Source organism: Canis lupus, chromosome 15, assembly GCF_003254725.2.
Source record: "Canis lupus dingo isolate Sandy chromosome 15, ASM325472v2, whole genome shotgun sequence".
NCBI lineage: Eukaryota > Metazoa > Chordata > Mammalia > Carnivora > Canidae > Canis > Canis lupus.
In genome coordinates this window covers 11,966,123-11,988,850 of record NC_064257.1, presented here as the reverse complement: position 1 = coordinate 11,988,850, position 22,728 = coordinate 11,966,123, and the positions used below count along the sequence as shown (strand labels likewise).

At 41.4% G+C, this 22,728-nt stretch overlaps 1 protein-coding gene, 1 long non-coding RNA gene and 1 pseudogene across 12 annotated transcripts in view; 1 reads left to right on the top strand and 2 right to left on the bottom strand.

Annotated features, from left to right (window-relative positions):
* The window catches only part of LOC112642495 (BEN domain-containing protein 5), a 1,368,880-nt gene that overhangs the window by 455,135 nt on the left and 891,017 nt on the right, over positions 1–22,728 (bottom strand). The window lies entirely within an intron of this gene.
* Positions 13,557–21,757, top strand: LOC112642501 (uncharacterized). The gene is made up of 4 exons (XR_003125280.3): positions 13,557–13,755; positions 16,518–16,702; positions 18,639–18,767; positions 20,027–21,757. It is a non-coding gene; the product is annotated as an uncharacterized LOC112642501 (long non-coding RNA).
* On the bottom strand, positions 17,033–18,943 carry LOC112642498 (mitochondrial carrier homolog 2-like; annotated as a pseudogene).

The window sequence follows — 22,728 nt, the reverse complement described above, 5'->3', positions numbered from 1 at the left end:
CCTTAATCCTCTTTCCACACCCATTGATTACCAAGCCCTGTCAATTCTAACTTCTAAATATCTCTTTTAAACAACTCAACTCTCATTGTTGGGATAATTCCTCATCTCTAGCCAAAATCACTGTAACCAATCTCCTCATTTATTTTCCCATACCTGTCTTCTCTTGCCAGAGAGAAGCTCTTAATTTGTTTGACCAAATCACTCCCTTGCTTAAATGCCATCAATGATTCTCCATTTCCCTCAGTATAAATCCAAACCTCTGATGTTTTGTGTATAAGAATCCCCTCTATGTATATGGCTTCCAACAGATCTGGTTGGAAGTTTGGCTCTATAGTATGCTACTACTGAAACCTGGGGCAAATAATCTAGCTTCTTTAATTCTGTTGCTTCATCTATAAATTGGGATAAGCACTTCTACCTTATAGGGTTAAAGTAAAGATTACAATAAATATTGTGTTCAAGGTGCTTAGTATAATGCTTGGAATGCAGCTGGAGCATAATCAGTGGTTTCGTTTGTTTGTTTGTTTGTTAACAAGGAACTCAAGACATGTAGAACAGAGCAAGGGAATGACAGATATGGTGACAATCATGGAAAAGATCAGGAAAAGTGGATGTGTAAATAGCATTCTATGCAAGTTCAGAGGCAGAAGCTATAAACAACACTGATGGAGAAGTAAGAAGAACCTGGAGGAGGTAGTATCTGATCTCAGTCTTGAATAGTCACCTGAGTGATTACATTGGGTAGAGCTCGTTGGCCTATTTTAACAGTTGGTTTTCTCTGTTCCTTTCTGGGGCCGTGTTCACTGAAAGTTGAAATAATTAACATAGAGTTTCTGTTCTCTATGGGTAGAACAAAACTTGTTCTACCCATAAAACTAAGGGCTTATTTTCCAATATAATTGATCCCTTAACCTTCAAAGACTCAAACATTCTCTCTACCTTCAAAACAATAGAAAATTAAAAGAACAATTTCTCTTTACTTTCTAAATCTTGGCAACCTAAAATAGGACACTGAAAGAGAGAACATTAAGGTCTCATTGGTTTCAATTCTCAGCAATGTAATGTGTAATTTTTCTCATTGGAATTTCAAGAACTCTTATTATTTAATCTGTTATTTATTCTGTTAAAGTACAGTCTTCCTTAAGAGCAAAGGGATTAATGTTTCAAATTCCAGCACGTTGACCTTTATTCTACATTAAAATGCTTATTTAAAACCACTCTGCCAGGGTTCCCATAAGCCATTTGGTATTGAACAGTGAAGGAAATAAAAAGTTTAACTCCCACTCCAGCCAGAAAGCAGGATTTTAGAAATAAAAATAGGCTTTTGTATTGCACATGCATAGGTACATGGAAGATGCTTTGAGTTTGTGCACAGACCAGGTGAGCAAAGGCTTGGTTGGATTAGGACCTGCCTTCTGTGTTCACCCTTGGCCCAGGTCCAGCATGGACTGAAGTAAGGTCACTTCCTGCTTACTTCCATATCATAAAGGCACATCCTTTGTCTTACAACATGGGAGAAGGGGAATAAAAAAAACCCACAATGAATGAACTGATGAAGAGTTAAAAATAAATTTGAAGATTTAATATGAAGAGAATTAGAAAAAGAAAAGAGGAGAATGCATATTTATTGACTACCTACTATGTATTAAGTGCTGCACTAGGAGCTTTTTATGTGGTTTTATCTGCAAACCACTCTTTGCCTCAGGTAGAGGTGACACTCTCTCCCTGTACTCCAACAGAACCATACCAGTGACTCTTTCACAGCATGGCCCTTCTCATCTGTCATCATAGTTACTCATGTGTGAGTCTTGCCTCCCACACTAGACTAGAGGCTTTCTTTAAAGGCAGATATAATTGATATCTTAACCATTTCTCTTTCTCCTGAGAGGCAGGATCATATTTAGTGCCTAGTACTATTGTTATATTCTGTTGAAATAATCATTGGGAGTCACCTCAGTCCTGTGTGTTCAAAATATGTCCATCACTCCCACTAGTAATACAGCCAAAACAAGATCCATCACCTGCTTACCTACAAAACTCTGGGAGCCAGATGTGGGCAGACATCCATCTCCCTAGCTTCCCCAAGGGACTTTGTCTTTTCATTGCATTTGATGAAATTCCAAAGTATCTGAATAGTCTAATGAGTCCCTTTTGCATCATTTAAATTGTGTGCTAATTGGCCCCAACTCAGGAGACTAACATCTCATTTCCACAGTGTCTCAGGGGCTGGCCTCCATTCAGTCTACCTTCCTCACTCACCACGGCACCCATACCCTTATGTGGGACCCTTCATATGAAATGAACCTTTCTTGGCAAAACGCTTATTGTCCTGTGTCTCGGATTTTTGTTTTCACTTTCAATATAAGTTGAACAAATCTAAATGGCAGGAAGCTCCTGGTGCTAGGTATATGACATCCAAGAAATGGAGTCAGAGAGCAGATAATCAAGAGACAAAGTCCTGACTGAGGGGGCCCTGTGGTACAATAGGTATAATGGGCATGTGAGAGGGAAATTATGCTGGAGAGAGCACCAGACTTAGTGGACTGAATGAAATGAAATAGTCTCTAATGTGTCATCCCACACACTTACTGGAAACATCTCACCTCAGACCCAAACTGGGCACCAGGGTATAGTGATGAATCGGAGCCAGCCCTTGCCCACAATTAGTTCACAATCTAGTAGGGAGGAAGTGTAGCAAGGATGACACTGGGCATAAAGTGCTAGATTACAGGGAAACACAGAGTACTGAGAGGGAACAAAGAGGAAGTAGAGCCTAATGCTGCCTGAACAGTTGGCAAAGGTTTCAAGTAGGGCGGATACTTGATCTGAATCTTTAAGCATGAGTAGAAATTCTTAGAAAAGGGGAGATGGACCATTTGTACAAAAACCTGCAATATACAAATGGAGTTTATGTTGTTCTATAAGTACAATAAGCACTTTGGGATAGATGGAGGATAGCATGCCTGGTGGGACCAGGGAAGACTGAAGGGAAGACTAGTGGGAAGAGAAGACTGGAAAGAATGTGGGGCAAGGTGCTTAATGAACACTGCTTTTCACCTTGCGGTGTCAATGAACTATTATGGTATTATTAGGAGACATGGGAACGGGCATGGGCAGAGCCAAGACTTGAACCCAGGTCAAGACTTGGGGAGACACACAAGCAGAGAAAGACAAGAAAGGGGAAGATATAGACCAAAAGGCACATGTGTGAGAAGATTGTGCTATGAGGCAGAAAATAAGCATCTGCTAAGAGTCTTCTATACGCCATGCACTGTGCTAGGTGCTTAACATGAGTGCGTAGTTCTCATAAAGTTGGAAGAAAAATATGGAGCATTCCAATTTACTCATGATGGATAATCCAAACCCACAGCTCTAGAAAATAGGCCTGTTCCCAGAGGAACTATCCCACAAAACTATTGTAGTTACTGGTGTCATTGAGGAAGTGCTGTGTTGCCACAGGCAGGAACTATTCCTGACCCAAGTCCCAAATTCCACTGTTCTATCAGCTCTTTCAGCTCAAGCATCTGTATCTAGTTCCAGTGCATCCCTCTGGAATGAAGCATCTAGGAGCCCCTTTAATCGAGTTGGAGAAAATGAATATGACAACAAAGAAAACAAAAAAGATGAATATTTGAAGATGAAATGCTTGTGATGATATGACTTGCTTGTGGTATCTTGGGGGTGTCCAGGAAACCTCCACAGAATGTCACTACAGCAAGCTCAGTCTCTTCTTTACTCGTCCTGGGTTCATTACGGTAAGCTTAGCAACACTGAGCAATGTCCAGGAATTCTAATGAGGAGCAGAGGCAGAAGCTTCTCTAAAGGGCACCGAGAGTCTTGGTGATCCTGCAAATAATGGTAGAACAGACACATTTTGGGGAGCCCTTTATTTTACAAAGTTGAAAGGGAGGCAGCTTCACAACACCAAGGGAACCCTCCAGTTTAGAAAGGTTATAGGCTCCATCTCTCCCACAGAAGAAGATGCTTTCCTGTGTTTCCTCACTTCACCATGCATACCATCCACCCACTTGTGCCTATCCCCACCTCTTCTGTATTCCACTTGCTGCTCCCCAACTCCAGGCCCTCTGGAAAGTTCTTTCCCCTTCTACCTACTAAGGCATATATGAATTGTTTACCTTGGAAGGCAGCACAGAACACTAAGCAGGGAGCTAGGGTAGTCAATCTTGCCATTTTTTCTGAGCTTTAATGTCCCAGTTTGGAAGAATATGGCCTCTAGGTCCCTTACAACTCAAAAAATCAATTATTCTATCACTGTTTGGTATCTAATTTAAACCCTACATTCCAGCAAGCCATCTCTGATTACCTCAACTCTGATCTTGTCTTCTCTATATTGTCCTCATTTTTAGGCCTACAGATTTAGACAATATTAAAGATGTTAAAAGCCTTGTCTCAAACGTAATAAAAGATGCTGGAGGAAGTGGTACTCTGTGCTATCCCATCCTTCCTTCCTATTCTCATGTGCCCAGCCAGGGCTGAATTGACCTACATAAATCTTTTAAATAGAGAGGGGGACAACTAAGGATGACAACTAAGGATGCTCTCTTTCTGAGAGACCGACTGATATGGCTTCCTGAACCCAGATCAGTGGTCTTCTGAGCAGACTGGTGGAGAGGGCATTGCAGGCAGAAGGAACAGCACGAAGTACAAGATAAATGTTTTGGACCAAGAGGTAATACATATAATATTATGGTTAAGAGTACAGGCTTTGGGGACACCTGGGTGGCTCAGTGGTTGAGAGTCTGCCTTTGGCTCAGGGCGTGATCCTGGAGTCCTGGGATCGAGTCCCACATTGGGTTCCCTGCGTGGAGCCTGCTTCTCCTTCTGCCTGTGTCTCTACCTTTCTCTCTGTCTCTCATGAATAAATAAATAAAATCTTTAAAAAATATTTTAAAAAAAGAGTACAGGCTTTGGAACCAAAACTTCTTTGGCTTCCAATCCTAGCTTTCTTGCTTTCATAGCTTAAAACCCCTCATGCCTCAGTTTACCTTTTGATAAAACGTTGGGGCTACTAATAGTCCCTACCTCATAGATGTTAGCAATAAAATAGTGTGTATAAAATAATTGGAAGAGTGTCCAATAAAGGTAAGCCATTATTATATTTGGATCATAAAGTCAGAGGTCAAGGATTAAGAAAATTGAAGCTGAGTGCCCTGGCAGGAGCATAATCATGGAGGACTTTGCATAATCTGTAAAGGCATTTAGTTTTTATCCACCAAGATAAATGGAGAATTGAGAATTGAATGGAAAACTGAAGATCAGATTTGGGTCTAGAAGATCCCTCTAAGGCTTGTAGGAAATAGACTGGAGAGAGGTGACAGTGGAAGCAGAAAGAAAAGTTGCAATATTGTTAAAATAATCCAAGAGGGATGTTTGCCAGCTTGGAATAGAGCTTCACATTTCCTCAGTGCTAGATGCCTCCGAATGTTATCTCCAAAACTGCCCTGCATGGGAGTATGAAAGTTGGGCCAGGTTCTCACAGAGTGACCACTGTATACCTTTCCTTCCAGCAACTTATGTCATGTGCTCTCCCAGGTCAGGCCAGCTGCCTCATGTTTTCTGTTCCTGCACGTTACTCACGAACAAAATGCCCCTTCTTAGGCCTTCTGAAGCTGTGGCTGCCCTGCCAGACGACATGCAGCCCCATCCTATAGGAAGCCTCTCCCTGACGGCTGTCGTCCTTCCTTGGAGCTATCTAATCAACATGATCAGTACTTTAGGTGGCCCCCAAACTTATCACCCAAGTCAGGGCACTTCTGAGAGTGCAAAAGAACAGTATTAATCATTACATTGAGTTGACAGACAGTGAAATGGGCATGGTCACTCAACTCCGTGCTGTGGAGACACCATACTTCTCACAATATTTCTGTTTCTACTCTTTCCCTTCAACAGCACAATACTCCAATTTACAAAAAACTTCTATCTCGTTATGTCACTGATTTTAACACTAGCTGTGAGCCTAGGAGGGCAGGAATCATTTCTTTCACCAAAGTGCTTTCCTCGGGTCATCCAATTAGCCGGTGGCTAGGGAAGGACAGAACCTTCTGTTCCACTCTGGGGCCTGCTTTAGCCCTTCACGGTGTTGGGGTTTTATGGGAATTGATTTCATCCCCTCAGGTTGGCAGCAAGAGAAAGGAATTTGTGCCACACATCCCCAGGCCCCCAATCTCTCCTCAGTCTAAAGCTGAGGGAATGGGAGGGGATTAAGAGAACTGAATTGAGTGGCTAACCAAGAGATCATTATGAATAGTTATCTAGATGGTAATATTTCAGGTAATTTTTAATTTCTTCCTTATCCTATTCTATGTTATCATGTAGTAGTTATATAATTTTATAAGATGCTATTTTCATTTATTTTTGCTTTATAAAAAAAAAACAACTGAAAGCTCACAGTGAAAGGTCCAATCTCAGTGGAAAAACAAAACAAAACAAAGAATAGGCTTTTGAGCTAGACCTGGGTTGCTCTCTTAATTCCCCTCTATGACCTTGAGCAAGGCATATACGCCTCTGAACCTCAGTTTCTTAATTGGTAGCACAGAAGGACCTCACAGACCCGTTGCAAAGATTCCACAGATTCAACAAGCAGGGACTCCAGGTAAGGGCCTGGCTTGCGGCAGACTCTCAATAACCGTTCGTTCCCCTCACAGGGGTGTTATTGATGTAGCCTCCCAAGGCTGCTGACAAGCCTGGCCACCTCCCCTGCTCGCAGCTCTGGAGCCATCAGGGGATGCTGGTGACAGCTGCGCCCCTCAGCGTGCGGGCGGGGCTGTCCAGAGATTCTGGGCGCCTAATGCGGGGAGGCAGTCCTGTCAGAATCGCTGGGGGTTAGTCATCCTGCCTTCAGGGTTTCTGACAGGATGTTTTGATAAAATAAATCTATTTTAAGTGACTGTAATGAAATACTAACCAGTTTCTGAAGGGCTTTTAAGATGTTTTTTAAGAAGTTTCAGATCAAAGGCCCTGAGAAGGCTGACTTCGCGCATTAAATATTTAGTACTGATTCAGTCACTTGAGAGCTAGGCATTGTGACATTGCACGAGGGAGAAGGCACATTCCAGCTGGGGCCATATTCACATTAAAGACACAGGTGATGGACTCAGCACCAAGGGGCCTATCTTCTGACTCCGACTGGCTGGAAGGCTGGAGGAGGTGACCTCGAAGGCTGCCCACCTAAGGATTCAGGATCTGATAGAATTATTCATGCTCTGTAGGGACTGGGCAAGCAGGTCCCTCCGTAAGCCCCGACAGCAGGGATCTGCCTCCCCAGCTGCCACCACCGGTATCTGTGCCTGTCACTCCGTACACTGCCACTTGGAGTCTGCCAAGTGCCTGATGCCTGCGACATGCTTTGCAGTCCAGCTGGGAAACACCGTCCTCAAGCCTACGCAGGGCTCACAGGGTCCTGGCAGGTGAGGCTCAGTATGAAGAAGACACTTGCAAGAGGCCACATTGCGAGTTAGTGGCACTGCTGGGGCTCGTGTCATGAACTCCCGTATGACAGTTCCAAGGTCTTTCCAATATATTACACTGGCTGTTCAATGACAGTCACCTACAGGCGGACATAAGGGAAGAGGAAGAAGCCTAGAATGGGGGGGTTAAGGTAGTGGTTCTTAATCCATACCAGGTCATAGCCACCTTTGGCAATCTGGTCCTCTACAAGTCCTCTTCCAGAAAAATGCACACTTGTACATACATACTGATGCTGCATTTGGCATTTAATGTTGGGGGAATTCAAGCATCCTTTTAAACCCATCCTTAAACCTCAGGTGGCAAGACTTTGGTTTAGGGTCACAGTAGATCCATTCAGCCCAGCGCTTATAACTTTGAGTTTCGTGGATGACTTTTAGAAGAGTGGTATGACGGACACAGCGGGAGCATCACTTGGCCTTAGACAAATCTGAGTTATATCAGTGGTCAATAGCTATGCAGTATTAGAAATTAGTATTTCTCTGAACCTCAGGTTCCTATTTTTAACATAGGATAACATTACCTTACAGACCCTTGGGAGTTCAAGTGGAATAATGCAGGTAAATCATTTAAAGCCCCTGGCTTGCTTCAGGCCTTCAATGGACGCAAATCCCTATCTTTACGCCACCTCTATCTGCCTCCAGAAAAAACGTAATGGATCCCGCTGTCAGTCACCCACCCTGGCCACCTACCATACAATTAAACTTTAGACTCCAGAAGGGCAAAGACCATGTGTATTATGCTCACAACTGCTACCCCTGAGTACAGTGACTGGCCTGGTAGGTACTTAATACCATAGGGAGTGAATGAATTTGAAGAACAAAAGAATGGACCAGATAGATACACAACAACTTCTATAGAGGAAGCAGGGCAGCAAATTGAGAAATTATCCTGGGGAAACTGCAAATAATGCTTTTAGTCACTGCAGGTCACAGGTGTTTAAGAGCCCCCAGAAAGTAAGGATTTAGGAACTCGGGATTCTGAGAAGACAATGTACAGGGAGCTCTGCCTGCTTAGCTTTACTCATCTTTCATTGTCCTCCACCGATATCATAGGCCTTGTCTTTTCCCACATGGCAAGCTGAGGAGCACACCAGGTAAGTGGAAAATCTACGATGAAGTTACCAGATGGGACAGTGGGAAGAGGCAAAAGTTATTAGCCCCTGCCTGACCCAGCTACAACTCTGATTCTGCAGGTACTGCAGCCTCCACCTGGAAGATTAGCTCTGCTCACTTTCTGGACCAGTCCTGACAAGGCAAGGAGTACAGAAGCAGCTCTAATTTCCCTTACATGTGGGATCTTGCTGCTATAGGCCGGAATACACACCCGAGGTGCACCCCAGATCCCTACACATCAGTGGAGTTGGAGCTGGCCACACGCACTTCTTGGAATGCAAGGTTGGTCTCAATCTAAACCTGGCAAGCCCCAACTCAGACCCTTAGCTTCTCTTCTCTTAGAGACTAGCACATGCTTCTACCCCAGATAGTGGTGATAGACTGAGGAGAGGAGAAACAATAAGTCATCACCCACCCAACTTCAAATACCAGCTACTTGCTTAGAAGTTCTTCCTGACATGACTGGACCACTTTAGAAACACACGCGAGTTTGCCAAACATATCTGGCTACTGAATATCCTGGCTGAACTTCACATATTCCTCAGGATTCCCTTCTTCCCCAGTGTAGCTCTACAATTTACCAGCTCAAAGAATCCAGACTCCTCTCTCCCTCACCTATAACATTCAATTTAGTCACAGGTTCTGTGAATTTTAACTCTCAGATATTTCTTGAATTTATCAGCTTTTTTTCATCTCTCTTACAGATGTTTTACTTGTGAGAATACTCCTTAATAATGTTATCTGCCTTCCAATCCATCCTTCACACAGCAGCCCAAGTACACTTAATGTTAGGTAAGTTTGACTTGTCACTGTTTTGCGTAAGCTCCTACATTGACAATCCCACCATAACCAGAAAGAAAACAAAACAAAGCCATAGACTCTTCCTTCCATTATAGTTGCTCTGTGTGCTTCCTAGGCCTCTTGATTGTGTACCTTCAAAACTCTACCAAAGACAACTTTACTGGTTCACGGCAGAAAAATGAAAACTGTTAGCTGCCCCAGGTTGGAACAGGCTTCTATGGGAGGTAGTGAACTGCCAATGCTTTAAGAGGTGCCTGGAGAGTCTGGATAGCCACTCACTAGATGTTGTAGAAAAGCTCTGCTCTTGGATGAAAGACTGCTTATATGCCATATGAAGTCAAATTCTGTCCTGAAGAGACTTCTAGGTGTTTCAGAATAGCACATACCTTGGGAACAATAACATGTCCCTCTTCTTATCTCTACTCCCCTGCCACATTGACATTTTTGGAGGCCCTACCTCATGAAAACTACCTCTCCTCTGAGACCAGCCTGACCCACAGTCAGCACAAGTGGGAGGCTGGGCTGACATTTTTTTTCTCTGGTTAATGTAATCAGTGTAGACATTCCAAGTGAATAATTTAGGCCTCCCAAAATAAACCAACTGGAGCCAAGATTGTTAAATGTGGTTGTCTACCTTGATCAAAATAACCAAGTAAATACCAAAACTCACTCCCTTCTCCTGTAGACATCTTTTTAGGCATTCTTTACTAAGTGGTGAGAAAAAGACAAAGTCTTAAGGATAATAAAAACAAACACTTTGCATTTGTGTACTTCTTTAGACTTGCAATATGCTGTTAAATTATAGTTACCAATTGCGAAATGAATCTGTGCCAGGCAATATGGAAACTGCTTTATAAACCTCATCTTTTTAAATAACAGGCTTTTGAGACAAATTGCTTAGGATTAGATGCCAAGTCCCAACTCTACCACTTACTAGCTGTGTGATTTTAAGCAAGTTAATTAATGTTTCTATACTTCAGTTTCCTAATCTGTAAAATGGACAGAGTAACAGGTCTTAAACTTTACATTGCAGGAGCTGAGGTTGCACTGTGTGTGGCACATTTGGTTTACATTACTCCTGACAAATGCCTTGACAATTAAGGGTTATTATTCCAAAGGTTTGGATGAAGAAATAAGCGGAGTAATGTGAAATAATTGGCTTACTTTGGTAATGAATGAGTGGTGAAGCTGAAATTCAAACACTGATCTATATGACTCCAAAACCTTTATACTTTCTTTCCATGTGAGAAGTAGCATATTTATTGTTACTACTGTGGCTATTGTTATTTCTATCATCATTACCAATAGCATTAATAATAATGTCCTCCATAGGCACAGTATTTCCAAGGGTTCAAAGAAAATGTAGATACATTTACAAAAAATTACCAACCCTCAGGCCTATATGTGACTCTATGGAACCTTAGCTACACTCTCCATCTCACTGAACAAGAGCCATCTCTATGGCACTCTCAACAGATGGCCAACTGTGCAAGTTGGATTTCAAGAGTTCTGAGAGGATATACCCCAAAAGGGTCATTCCTGGGTAGAGCAGGGCTGGACAGGGTGGGGGCCCCATTATATGGGAGGCTTCAGTATTGAGGAAGACCTCAGAGATGGAAATATACCTATCATTCTTCCTGAACACATTTAGGCCCTCAGACTACACAGAGGAAGGACTTGGAGGAGGAGGTCTTCCTAGACCTAAAGAAGGGTGGCCCTGAAGGAAGGGCAGCCAAATGAGCTTCACCCACTCAGATATAGTTGCAGAGGAACAGAAGACCAGAGCAAGAACAAACACCAAGGAAATCTGGAGAGTTGTTTCATTTTTGCTTGTACCTTCATCTGCTACCTTCTCCAACTCTGCCTGCAGGTGTAACAGAGAAGCTGAAACAGGAAAGGACATATGGCCTTGTTTTGTGGGGCAAAGATGCAGAGAAGCTGGAAGGACTGAATCAGCCTCCCCAAGTAGGCTAAAGGCAGGAAACCCAGAACAAGGGTAGTGACACAGGCATGGAGAAGATGGAGGCAGGCTAGGCCATGAGGAAAGCCAGGAAGGAGGCAAAATAGAGTCCTACAAGACAATTTCGTCCTGAGGAAGAACCCTGGAAACTCAAGAATATAAAGCCCTCTTCACTGCCATGTGAGCACTTCCAAGATCCTCTTAGGTCCTCACAATAACAAAGAGTAGTCAGTGAAAGGACCTATGCAGAATGACAGCATACAGGTTAAAGACCTGGATACAAATCTTGGTTCCACCACTTACTAGGCTATGTGAGCTGAGCCCTAGTTTCTTCACTTACATAAGGTAATAATAACAGCAACCCTTTATTAGTCCTGAAGATGAAATGATTACATGGGATGAAAACAGAGCCTGACATATGGTATATGGGGAGAAAATGGTAAATAATATGCCCGAAAGCACTCTGACGAAATGCAAACAACATGAGGTTCCAAATCAGGAAACCTAAGTCATACTCCTAGATACTACAGATCTCTTTGTTTCCTTAGCTAGGAAAGGAAGGTGTTAGAAGACACATCTTTCAGGGTCTTTTTAGGTCTAAACTTTCATGACTTCAGCCACTTGTAGCATAGGCATCACAAATGGGAAAAAGAAATGGAAAATCCTAGCCATCTGTCTCCCCTCCCAACTCCTGTAAAATATAGGCAGCTTGGACAAACAATATTAAGATTGGGTAATATTCTGCTGACCTAGTTAGACAAAGTTAAGAAACTCTTAAATATGTATGAATATTATCGAATGAAAAAGAAGAAGCTGATTCGAGTAGCTACAGTGCATATTAATATCTTATTATTAGCCACTTTAATGTAGGAAATATACTGGAAACTGCCTTTTCTATAAAATACAATTTGGAGAAGAGAATACCTCTATTCTCGTCTCAGCAAATAATTATCTTTTAATGCTAAACTATGGTAAATAAATCAGAGAAATCAAATTATATTGGAGGATGAAGTTAAATAATTTAGAAAAAAAAAGGAGTACAGCATTTAATAAATTAATCCAGTAGAAAGCCAGGTAGGATTTTTATGTTCCCTTTTCTGAAATGATATCTCTTTGGGAAGGCAAACAAGGAATTTGAAAATTTTTCAGTTTCTCCTTTTAAGAGAGTTATGAACTAACATATGTACTCAACAAAAATTTCTTGAGAACTTACTCTGAACCCAGCAATCGTACAGCCACAAAGAGGAATACAACCCACATCATGGCAGGCATCAGTACTTTATTCCTTTTTGTGGAATTTCTGTGAACATACATTTTTAATTCTCTTGAATGTATACCTAGGAGTGGAATTGCTAGGCCATAGGGTAATTCTGTGCTTAACATTTTGAGGAACTCCCAAATGTTTTCCAAGGCAACTGCATTTTATACTCCCACCAGTAATATATGAGGGTCTCAGTTTCTCCACATCCTCCCCAACATTGTTATTGTCCTCCTTCTTTTATTATTAAGAGGCTGAGATATGACACTTCACTATGGTTTTAATTTGCATTTCCCTGAGGCTAATGATGTTAAGTATCCTTTTTTTTAATGTTGAGTATCCTTTTATGTGCGTATTGGTCATTTTTTATCTTCTTTGGAGAAATGTCTACTTAGATCCAGTGCCCATTCTTAAATTGTGGGTTTTTTTTTTTTTGTCTTTTTACTGAATTGTAGGAGCTCTTTATATATTCTTGATACAAGTTTCTTTTCAGATACATAATTTGAAAATATTTTATCTCATTCTATAACTTGTCTTCTAGCTTTCTTGGTGGTATCATTTGCAGTATATAAAAGTTTTTAATTTTGACAAAATCCAATTTGTCTTTTGCTGCTTGTGCTTTTGGTGTCATATCTAAGAAACCACTGACTAACTCAAGATCACAAAGATATACTATACTCCTATGTTTTATAGGAAACATAGGAGTTTAAGAAATTTAAACTAAGAAATTTATAGCGTTACTTCTTACAGATAAATCCACATTTAAAGGTTTTGTTTTGTTTTGTTGCCAATAAAAAAGAGAATAAGGAAGCAGGAAGAGGAGGAATCAGAGGTCAGCACTGATAGAGGAAAAGAAATGGCAGTAGCAACCTCCTGGGAGAATGATGAACCACAGGGAGGTCCTGGCAGGTAGCACCTGACCTATTTCATCCCTCCTCCACATCTGTTAATAATCCTACAGAGACAAGCAGAGCCCTGGAAGAAGGTTACTGCAACCTCATATGCGTTGCTGGCCAAAGGATTCCCTGGGAAGTTCAACAGCTTATTCTGGGAAGGAGCACAGATTCCAGCCAGGGGACATCAGTCAAGCCCCACCTGGATTTTCCAATTCCAACTGCCATGATGTAGGCTGACTTGTAAGTAACCTTCTTCTTTCCAGGCTCTGTGCTTTGTCTCTCTTGTGGCCTGTGAACAACATGCCCCATCATATTATTCCCAAGCCACTACTGGTTGTCACAGTCACTAAAAGTAACATAAAGTGAACTTCTTGAAGGTAAGATTGTACAGTCTAAATCAATTCTGAGGCTAACATCATGTTGCACGTTGCTCTAAAATCTTACATTTTTGAGACCTTGTTTAAGCCAAATAAATACAAGGTCAAAAGTTATAGACAGTGATCTGATGTTTTGTTTTTTTTTAATTTTTTTATTTATTTATGACAGTCACACACACACACACACAGAGAGAGAGAGAGAGAGAGAGGCAGAGACACAGGCAGAGGGAGAAGCAGGCTCCATGCACCAGGAGCCCGACGTGGGATTCAATCCCGGGTCTCCAGGATCGCACCCTGGGCCAAAGGCAGGCGCCAAACCGCTGCGCCACCCAGGGATCCCAGTGATCTGATGTTTTAGCACAGAAACAATCTCCTTGAATGCTAATAATAGGATTCTAGGAAAATATCCAGTTCATTTATCAAGTCTCCTTGTAACAAGACATTTTTGTTAGAAAATGGATAATAATGATTTGCAGATGATTCTATTTTCTTTTCCCTAAGAGCCTGTAAGAAGTCATGCTTGCCTTTCTCAGTTTCCAACCACTGTCTTTGTGGTACTTCTGCCTTTTAGGAATAGCCAAGAGATAACATCAGAATTAGTTGATAGATGTGTTTTATTCCTCATTTCACCCTTTTCCCTTTTTGTATAAAAGGTATATAATATTTGAGCTCTATCTTGGAGGACTTAATGGGTGAAAAGAGCTAAAATATTACCTCACCTATACAGTTCTTAGGAGTCTTTTCCATGTTCCTATAGTTCCTTTCCTATCCCCAACCAATAACCTATATCTTTTTTTTTTCTACACAGGTATTACCACTTATAAGTAGTATACTCTTGAAAAAGTTACTTAACTTCTCTATTTCCTATTCCTATTTGCCTGTTTCCTCATCAGCAAAACTGAGATAATAGTAGTATCTGTTTCATAAAGTTGCTAAAGCTGATTAATGATAGTAAAGTAGCTAGAATAGTACTTGACAAGGAGTAACTACTCTGAATGTTAGCTGGTTTCATTTTTATATGACAAACTGTATACCTTCAGGAGAGCTTAGAGTCTGTTAAGGGAAACAGTATTGCAAATGCATTATATCCAAATATTTACAGCCAATGCAGGAGGCACTTTCACATCTGTTATCTAATATCTGCTAGAAATGTCTTGTCATGACAATGACCTAAAGCTAAATTATAGTGCCTAGTTTGCTGATGAAGTTTAAAGTGGTTATTTGACATGTCAAGATATAAGTGACAGAACCAAAATTAAAATCCCAATATGGCTCTAGCTCTGATGATCTTCCTACTTAAATTCTGACTGAATAGGGGGTTTCTCTGGATATCTTTTGAAGGGAGGGGGCACTAATTTATGAAGAAAGAGAGGTTAAGTAATTGGCCTAAGGTTACACAGTTAATGAGTAGCAGAGTCAGGGTTCTAAGCCACACAGCTCACACTCCTGACTTAGGCATCTAATTTTATTCTCACTGCCTTGTAGTTACTTAGCTAATGTTTGCAGAAAGAATAGACAAATAAGCAAACTTTGCAGACATATCTGGGAGTGAGACACAGTGGGCTGCAGTGGACAATTGAGGTATCAGCTGCTGAGCTTCCAGCTGGACTCATATAACATAGTCTCTCAAACTAGTCTGGGGAGTAGCGCATCAGGGAAGAACTTCAGGAGTGAGTAATGTTCAAATTGGATCCTGAAAGCAGAATAGAAAGTAACCAGGCAAAGGGCCATGGAAAAAGAACATTCCAGGTATGTAGGCTAGTGTGTATACAAGCTAGAGAGAAAATCCATGGCTGACAGAAAGAACTTCAGGGAGGCCAGTGTGGGTAGAGCAGAGAGAGCAAAATGACAGGGTTATGAGACAGGCTGAAGAAGTAGGCAGAGGCCAGATTACGCAGGATCTTACAGACCAAGCTAAGAATTTGTTATTTTATCTTAAACCACTGAGAGACAAGGTGTTCAATGGGTCATTTTCAGGGATACTGAAATTATTCAATATGGTGGCAGCTGGGTAGAAAAGACAATAATGGACCAAAGCTCCCCATGATTGAGGGAACTGTCCAAGAAGTAGGCAGATGAGAGTAATAAGGAATGGCAGAGGGTTATGTAGGTTGATGGCATAAGGCTCAAAACATGTCTTTGTTATAAAAGGGAGAGGAATGAATGGCCTAAAAATAGCAGTCTGCTAGCACAAACGATGCCATCTGCCTAGCTAGCTAGGTAGTACTCGGTGAAAAGTCTACTGTGTCTTGGTCAGGTAGGTCCCAGAGGATCAGTGAAGCAGTGAGGGGAGCACAAATTTAGAAGGAAGGCTGGGACTTTCTGCTACCACTATAATGCTGACGTAGCTAGATGAGCAGAATAGAGAGAGAGCCTAGAGGCCTGTTCTACCTCACATCCTGTACCTGTTGGCTAAAGAAGCTGTTGTAATTCCCTGAGAGATGCTGATGGTTTGAGCTAGGGCACTGCCAACAGAGATAAGGAAGGAATAGATTCTAAGGATACTGAGTTATAGCCTTGATCATATTTGGTAACAGACAGTATGCAAGAAGTGAATAGAAAGGAGTTAAGTAGGACAGGTTTCTGGCATGGGAAATGGAGTGATGGTGATACATTCACTGACAGGAAACCTGGGTCTGGAGCAGACGTGTGGCAATCTGGGTCAGTCTCTGCAGCATGAGTAAATCAGACATGGGCCTCCTTATTCCAGCAGTGAAGAACCCAGGGTCACGATTCCCAGCATCTCCTCTCCAGGCCCTTGCTCACCCAGTGCTGAGGTTTGGAATGGATGAGCTACCTGCAGCAGTCGGGTAAGTTGGAAAGTCCCTCACCAGATGCTGGGAGGATATATCTGCCTCCAATTAATTGAGACTCTTTTTGGCGGGAATAGCAAAAACTATGCCAAGAGAGTGGTGACTTGTGAAGTGGCCTGCTGGAAGGGAGCCAAAACTACTAAGCTTGTTTAATTTAGAGTGTCTGATCAGGACAAGGTTTGGTACAGATGGGGGTCCACAGAACTCTCCTGAGAGGTGGATTAGGGAATGATAATTGAGATTACTAACTTCCAACAATTATTCAATTTAAAAACCAGCCAAAAAGATGTAATTATTTTTCATACATTTGTTTGGTCATATTGCCAGCTGCACTTCCATGATGTTTCACTTCAAAGGGGAAGAAGGAACAAAGGGTAAGGAACAGAAAAAAACAGAAAAAAAATGGAAGAGAGCTACTTTATTTTGAAGTTACCATGCTGATAAGAATGGTGCTGGCCCTTTCTAGTTTCTTTTTTTGTGTTACTGTCATCTGTCCCCTGACTTTCCTATCCACAGGGCCATCAGTTTCCTCTAGCTACTTTCTGAGATCCTAGCTTTTCTTCACAAGTCCTATATGGATTGTTGTAGAAGCTGCCAGGATTCATATCTTAAATTTTTCCAATCTCCTTATACTTGCCCACTTTGCTCCTAAACCTAAATTGAATTTAATTGAATTGTGTTGAAGGCAGGTAAAATCTTGTTCACTTAGGTAACTTACGCTATTGGAGTTAGAAGCATAATCAAACTCAGAGACTGATACAGAATTTATTTTTAAAAATGCCAATTTAGGCATTCCAGAGAAGTCTCTGATAATATGCACGGATCTCTGATCTCAGGGGTCTCATCCTGTTAAACACTTACATACTTGACTTAAATTAATACTTAAAAACTACATACTTTAAAAAATCTAAGTGAAGACACTAATGGTACAGGTAAGAGAATCCAAGAATCAAAATGGTCACAGCAAGCTATAATGAAGGGTGAAAACCAATGGTAGGACAAGTATAAGGGGTCACAATTATATTTCTAAAATCTATAGGCTAATGCAGTATTCTGGATTGGATCCTGGGACAGAAAAAGAACATCGGTGAAAAACCAGATGAAATCTGAATATAGTTTTGTTGTTTAGTTAATGGTAATGTATCAATGTTAATTTATTTGTTTTGACAAATGCTCCATGGTTTTAACATTAGAGGAAACTAGGTGAAGTATTATCTTTTCATTTTTCCCCATTTTCTCAAGATTAAATGATTATTTTAAAAGTGTGCCACACTATATAGAAATCAACATTCTTTCCTATAATTCTATGCATCTGGGGCCACAATATCATTGTCCCTGTCCCACATCTTTAAATTAACATTCTCAGGTCACAACAATAAGTCTACTCAAAGGGGACTATGCGGAAAAACTATTTCCTCAGCTCATATTTCTCTCTTGTTGTAGCATGCACCAGCAATCTATCTAGGAAGTACATATTGAGGAATAAGGAGGGGATCCACCAGCAAGCTCACAGTTGTTGACAGCCATAAGATTAGAGATAAGCGCAAACAGGTAGGTCAACATACTGGCAAAAAATTCTGTGACAGCTTGGGAATAACTTTCATACATGGTGGAAACCCATTGTCCAGTGCATAGGTACTGTCAAGGTAGGCTGGTGAGTTTCAGAGCTATAATGAAACGATGTCCCCTTAGAGGTGAAAAATAAGAGCCACAAAATATCCTAGGATGCCTTCTTCCCAATACGTGGTCGCCATAGAGTTACAAAGTCCACAGTACTTGGATTCTCTGCTTATGAATGGTACCACAGATCTCAGAGTGATCACCTGGGAGGGTTGTGTGATGAAGGTTGCAGCAGAACAAGTCATCATCTCTCAAGTTGTCTCCTTGATAACTTGGTTGAAGGAAGATGTGACTTCTTTCTGTACATTCCCAGGTCCTATCTCTTCAACCTTTTCACACTCCTGGTAAAGCTGTCAAACTTTAACCTGGACCACAGTTCCAAGGACTCCTGAACACCGTCTTGGAGCTAAGTCTATGAATGCTTCGCATCAACGCTCATAAGGTACTAAACATAACAAAACAGATGAGGAAGCTAACATACTTGTTGCCCCCAAATATCTTGTCTTATTGTTAGAGGAAAAGCTCATATTACACCTGGATGAGCACTTTCATGTACATAAGTTGCTAGGACACAATGGTGACACCAGAACCCAGGAGTACCTGACTGGCCATGTCCATCATGATGGCACCAGGAGATGGTCTACCTTTAAAAAAAATAAATAAATCTAAAATTATTCTAAAATAAAAGTTTTATTTAAAAAATACCAGAGGAATTAAAATAGCCTTATTTAATGAACAACAACAACAAAAATCAACTACAGGGAGACTTCACTGCTAAAAGAAGCTAATGTAAACTCTTGTAACATTTCTAGAGATTTAGCATTCAGAGCAAGTTAGGCAATAGTCTTATTCTGCTGCAGGAAGCTTATATTGCCTATAAAATTTTATATTCAGTTCTGATATTTTAAAAGTATTTTATTTATTTGAGAGAGAGAGAGAGAGAACACACGCAGGGGGAGTGGCAGGCAGAGGGAGAAGGAGAAGCAGGCTCCCCACAGAGCAAGGAGCCCAATGCAGGGCTCAATCCTAGGACTCCAGGATCATGACCTGAGCTGAAGGCAGATGCTTAAAAGACTGAGCCACACAAGTGCCCCAGTTCTGATATTTTATAAAGGAAATTAACTTAGATTATGTCCAGAGAACAACAAAGAAGGCACAAAGTTCAGAAATGATAGGATTTGCAGAAATATAGAGTTATAGGGACAGAGGAAGAAGGAAAGGACTAGCCTGGAGAAGACTCGTGAGGGGTGTGTGGTGACCGGCTTGCTATCTTCGCAGACCTCTCCAGGAGCTAAAGAGCAAGTACACGAGAAGCAGACTCAGAGGGTGGAGTTAGAATCAAGGAGAAAGTTTACAGGGAGGTGGCTCTTTCTGGGAATGGCAGAGATTTTTTCTCTGAAATGGGGCTCAGGCTCCTCAAGAAATGTGTGAGCAGAGGCTGAAAAGTCATAGTTCTGGAATGTTAAGAGAAGACATTGGTCTATACAATTTGGGTCCTTGCCCATAGAAGATTCCTAATATATTTGCTAAACTTGAATGTGACCCTTATAGTCTTTGCCAACTCTAGAGATTATGTGAGGTGTTAAGATCAGAGAGACCAGCTTTTCTAGGCATTTCTATGGCATTCTCCTTTTTTATACGTGGTGTCTTGTGGTAATTTTCCCTCAGGTACTTTTGGTTAACAAATATCTCTGTCCATAGGTGGGAAAGCCACCTGGAAGGACAGGCAGGAGTTAACATGACTTCTAGATCACTGTCACCAGCAAATGCAGCCTGGGGATAGAAGAGTTACGTGCCGCACTGATCATGATCTTTCCTGCCTGGTTCCTCACTGCCCACAGGATAAAGTCCAAGTTCTGGAGGTTGGCATTCAAGGCACTCCTGGGCCAGCCTCCTTCTACCTCTCCTTCTTTCCCCATCACTACTCCTTCTGTTCTTCTTCTTAGGCTGATCTCATGCTCTCATCGTCTGGAACTGCACACAACTGTCAGGACTCATCATGTGTCTCAGCCTCTGTATCAGTATTTTGATTCTCAATTTGAGATATCTTCTTCCCTAAGGCTTTGTTTCCTCCGTTGTGCCCCTTTTCTGCCCACTACCTCTATGATATCAAGTCTCTTACCATTATTGCCATTATTAGTTTTTACATCTGTGTTGCCTATTACATTGAATGTTATTCAGGGATAAGGTCTGTTTTGTTCCATCTGTCTGCTGCCAGCACCCCATATAGAGCCTGCCAGGCAGAAAGTACTCATCAGATATTGGTAGTACTGTAGAATGACTTTGCAAGAATTTAGTAAATGAATATACAGGTGAATAGAATATTTCCTATCCAGGACTGGTTTAGAGTCCATTTTTTAAGAGTCTACAAAGGCTTGGCTTCAAGTTCCAACTGCATGGTATAGACAAATTACTTGATCTCACTACATGCCAGTTTTTAAAAATGCAAATGGAAGAAGATAATCCTGATATATTTCAGAGCTTAAATTCTTCTAAGTGAATCCTTCACTCCAAAACTCATCCTTTTTCCTCATTTATCAAATATTGCCTGTCTCTTCCTACTAGAATATAAGTCCATGAAGGCATGGATTTCTGCCTGGTTTTCACTGCTGTATCCCCAGAGCCTAGACCATGCTGGTTCAATGTCAAGCACTCAATAACAGTATGAATCACATAATAGGAGTGTTGTGATGACTGAGTAACATAATGTATATGAAGGTCACAGCACTGAGCCTACCACATGCTAAGCACTCAATAACTACCAATATTATAAAATAAAGAAAAGATAAAGAAGCAACATTACAGCAGGCTGATGTGTGACTCAGAACATACAATTAGGATATCATGAATGTTTGAATCATAATTTATGTTGGAATTGAAAAGGATGCTTGAAATAATCTGGTCTGACTTTCTGAGGCCCAAAAAGGAGAAGTGCTTTTCTCAAAGTCACAGAGCTAGCCAGTGTCAGAACCTAGACAATATTTTCCCCATATTTCTAGTGATTCTCTAAAATATACTATCAGATTATTATTATTGTTTTTTGTGAGATACTTCCTTTCTGAAAGTATCCTTATGTACAGGAATGGCTCTCCATCTAATCCTTTCAACACACACACACACACACACACACACACACACAGAGTTAGGTATTCATCTAATTAGTCAGTGGTGTATGAAAATAATACTGTATTTTACTGTGTCTGGCAGTACAGGGTTGTATGATTGAAAAACTAATGTTGCGCAGCCCGGGTGGCTCAGCGGTTTAGCGCCACCTTCGGCCCAGGGCGTGATCCTGGAGACCCGGGATCAAGGCCCACATCAGGCTCTCGGCGTGGAGCCTGCTTCTCTCTCTGCCTGTGTCTCTGCCTCTCTCTCTCTCTCTCTCTGTGTGTGTGTTTCTCATGAATAAATAAATAAATAAATAAATCTTTAAACAACAAAAAAAAAACCTTAATGTTTGTCAATTAAAATCTACTTTGGCTACGTCGGAAGGAGTGTATTGGTACCCTATTTCCAAAAAACAAAACAAAACAAAAGCTGGATAAAACTAACAACCATTTCAGTGTTTTGGAAATTGACCAAAGACAGACAACAATCTCAAAACTGTTGGCATAAAAAACTGCTGAACCTTGGGTAATAAGAATGGGAATCTGTGATGTGCTGTGGTTGCTCCATCTTGCCCCAAGCTTGGTGAGTGCAGGGTTCTGTTAGGGCAGGCCACACTCTAAGGAGGATTGGAAGCTTCTCTGTCATGGTCAAAGGGACTCAGTTTGGAAAAGTGGAAAGTGCTCCCACCAAGCAGTACTGTCTGTGGAAACACTCATCACACAGGTTGGCAAGCAAGGAGGGCCTGCAGTTGCATAGCTAGGACAAACATATCCCTGGATGAGTCTAGGTGCAGCCTTAGTAGAGACCTGAGAAGGCTCAAGCCAGTCACACACTCCTCAACTACTTCGAAGCTGCGTAAATGCTCATGATAAACACAACACAGAAGGGAAAGTAAGAGACAGGGCAGACTTAAAAATTGCCCAGACTTTGACTGTGCTCCCCATACCCACATACAGATACACTGACAGAGGATGGAAATATTATGGGCTCAGGGTGGGTGAGCACAAACTCAGCCCAGTAACAGCTGACCACTAACCTACAGAGATACAGGGTTGGCTCCTTGAGAATCCAGGCTTAAAACTAGGAAAGAGAAAAAGAAAAACTGAGCAGAGGCCAAAGAGAAAGAAACCATGGTAATTCACAGATAAAGGTTAGTCTTTTCAACAAGCAGTGCTAGAACAACTGGATATCCATGTGCAAAAAGTATGAGTTAGACCCTTACCTTATGCCATACATACCAAAATAATTCAAAAAATTCAAAAAACTTCAAAATCAATCACAGATTGAGATGTAAG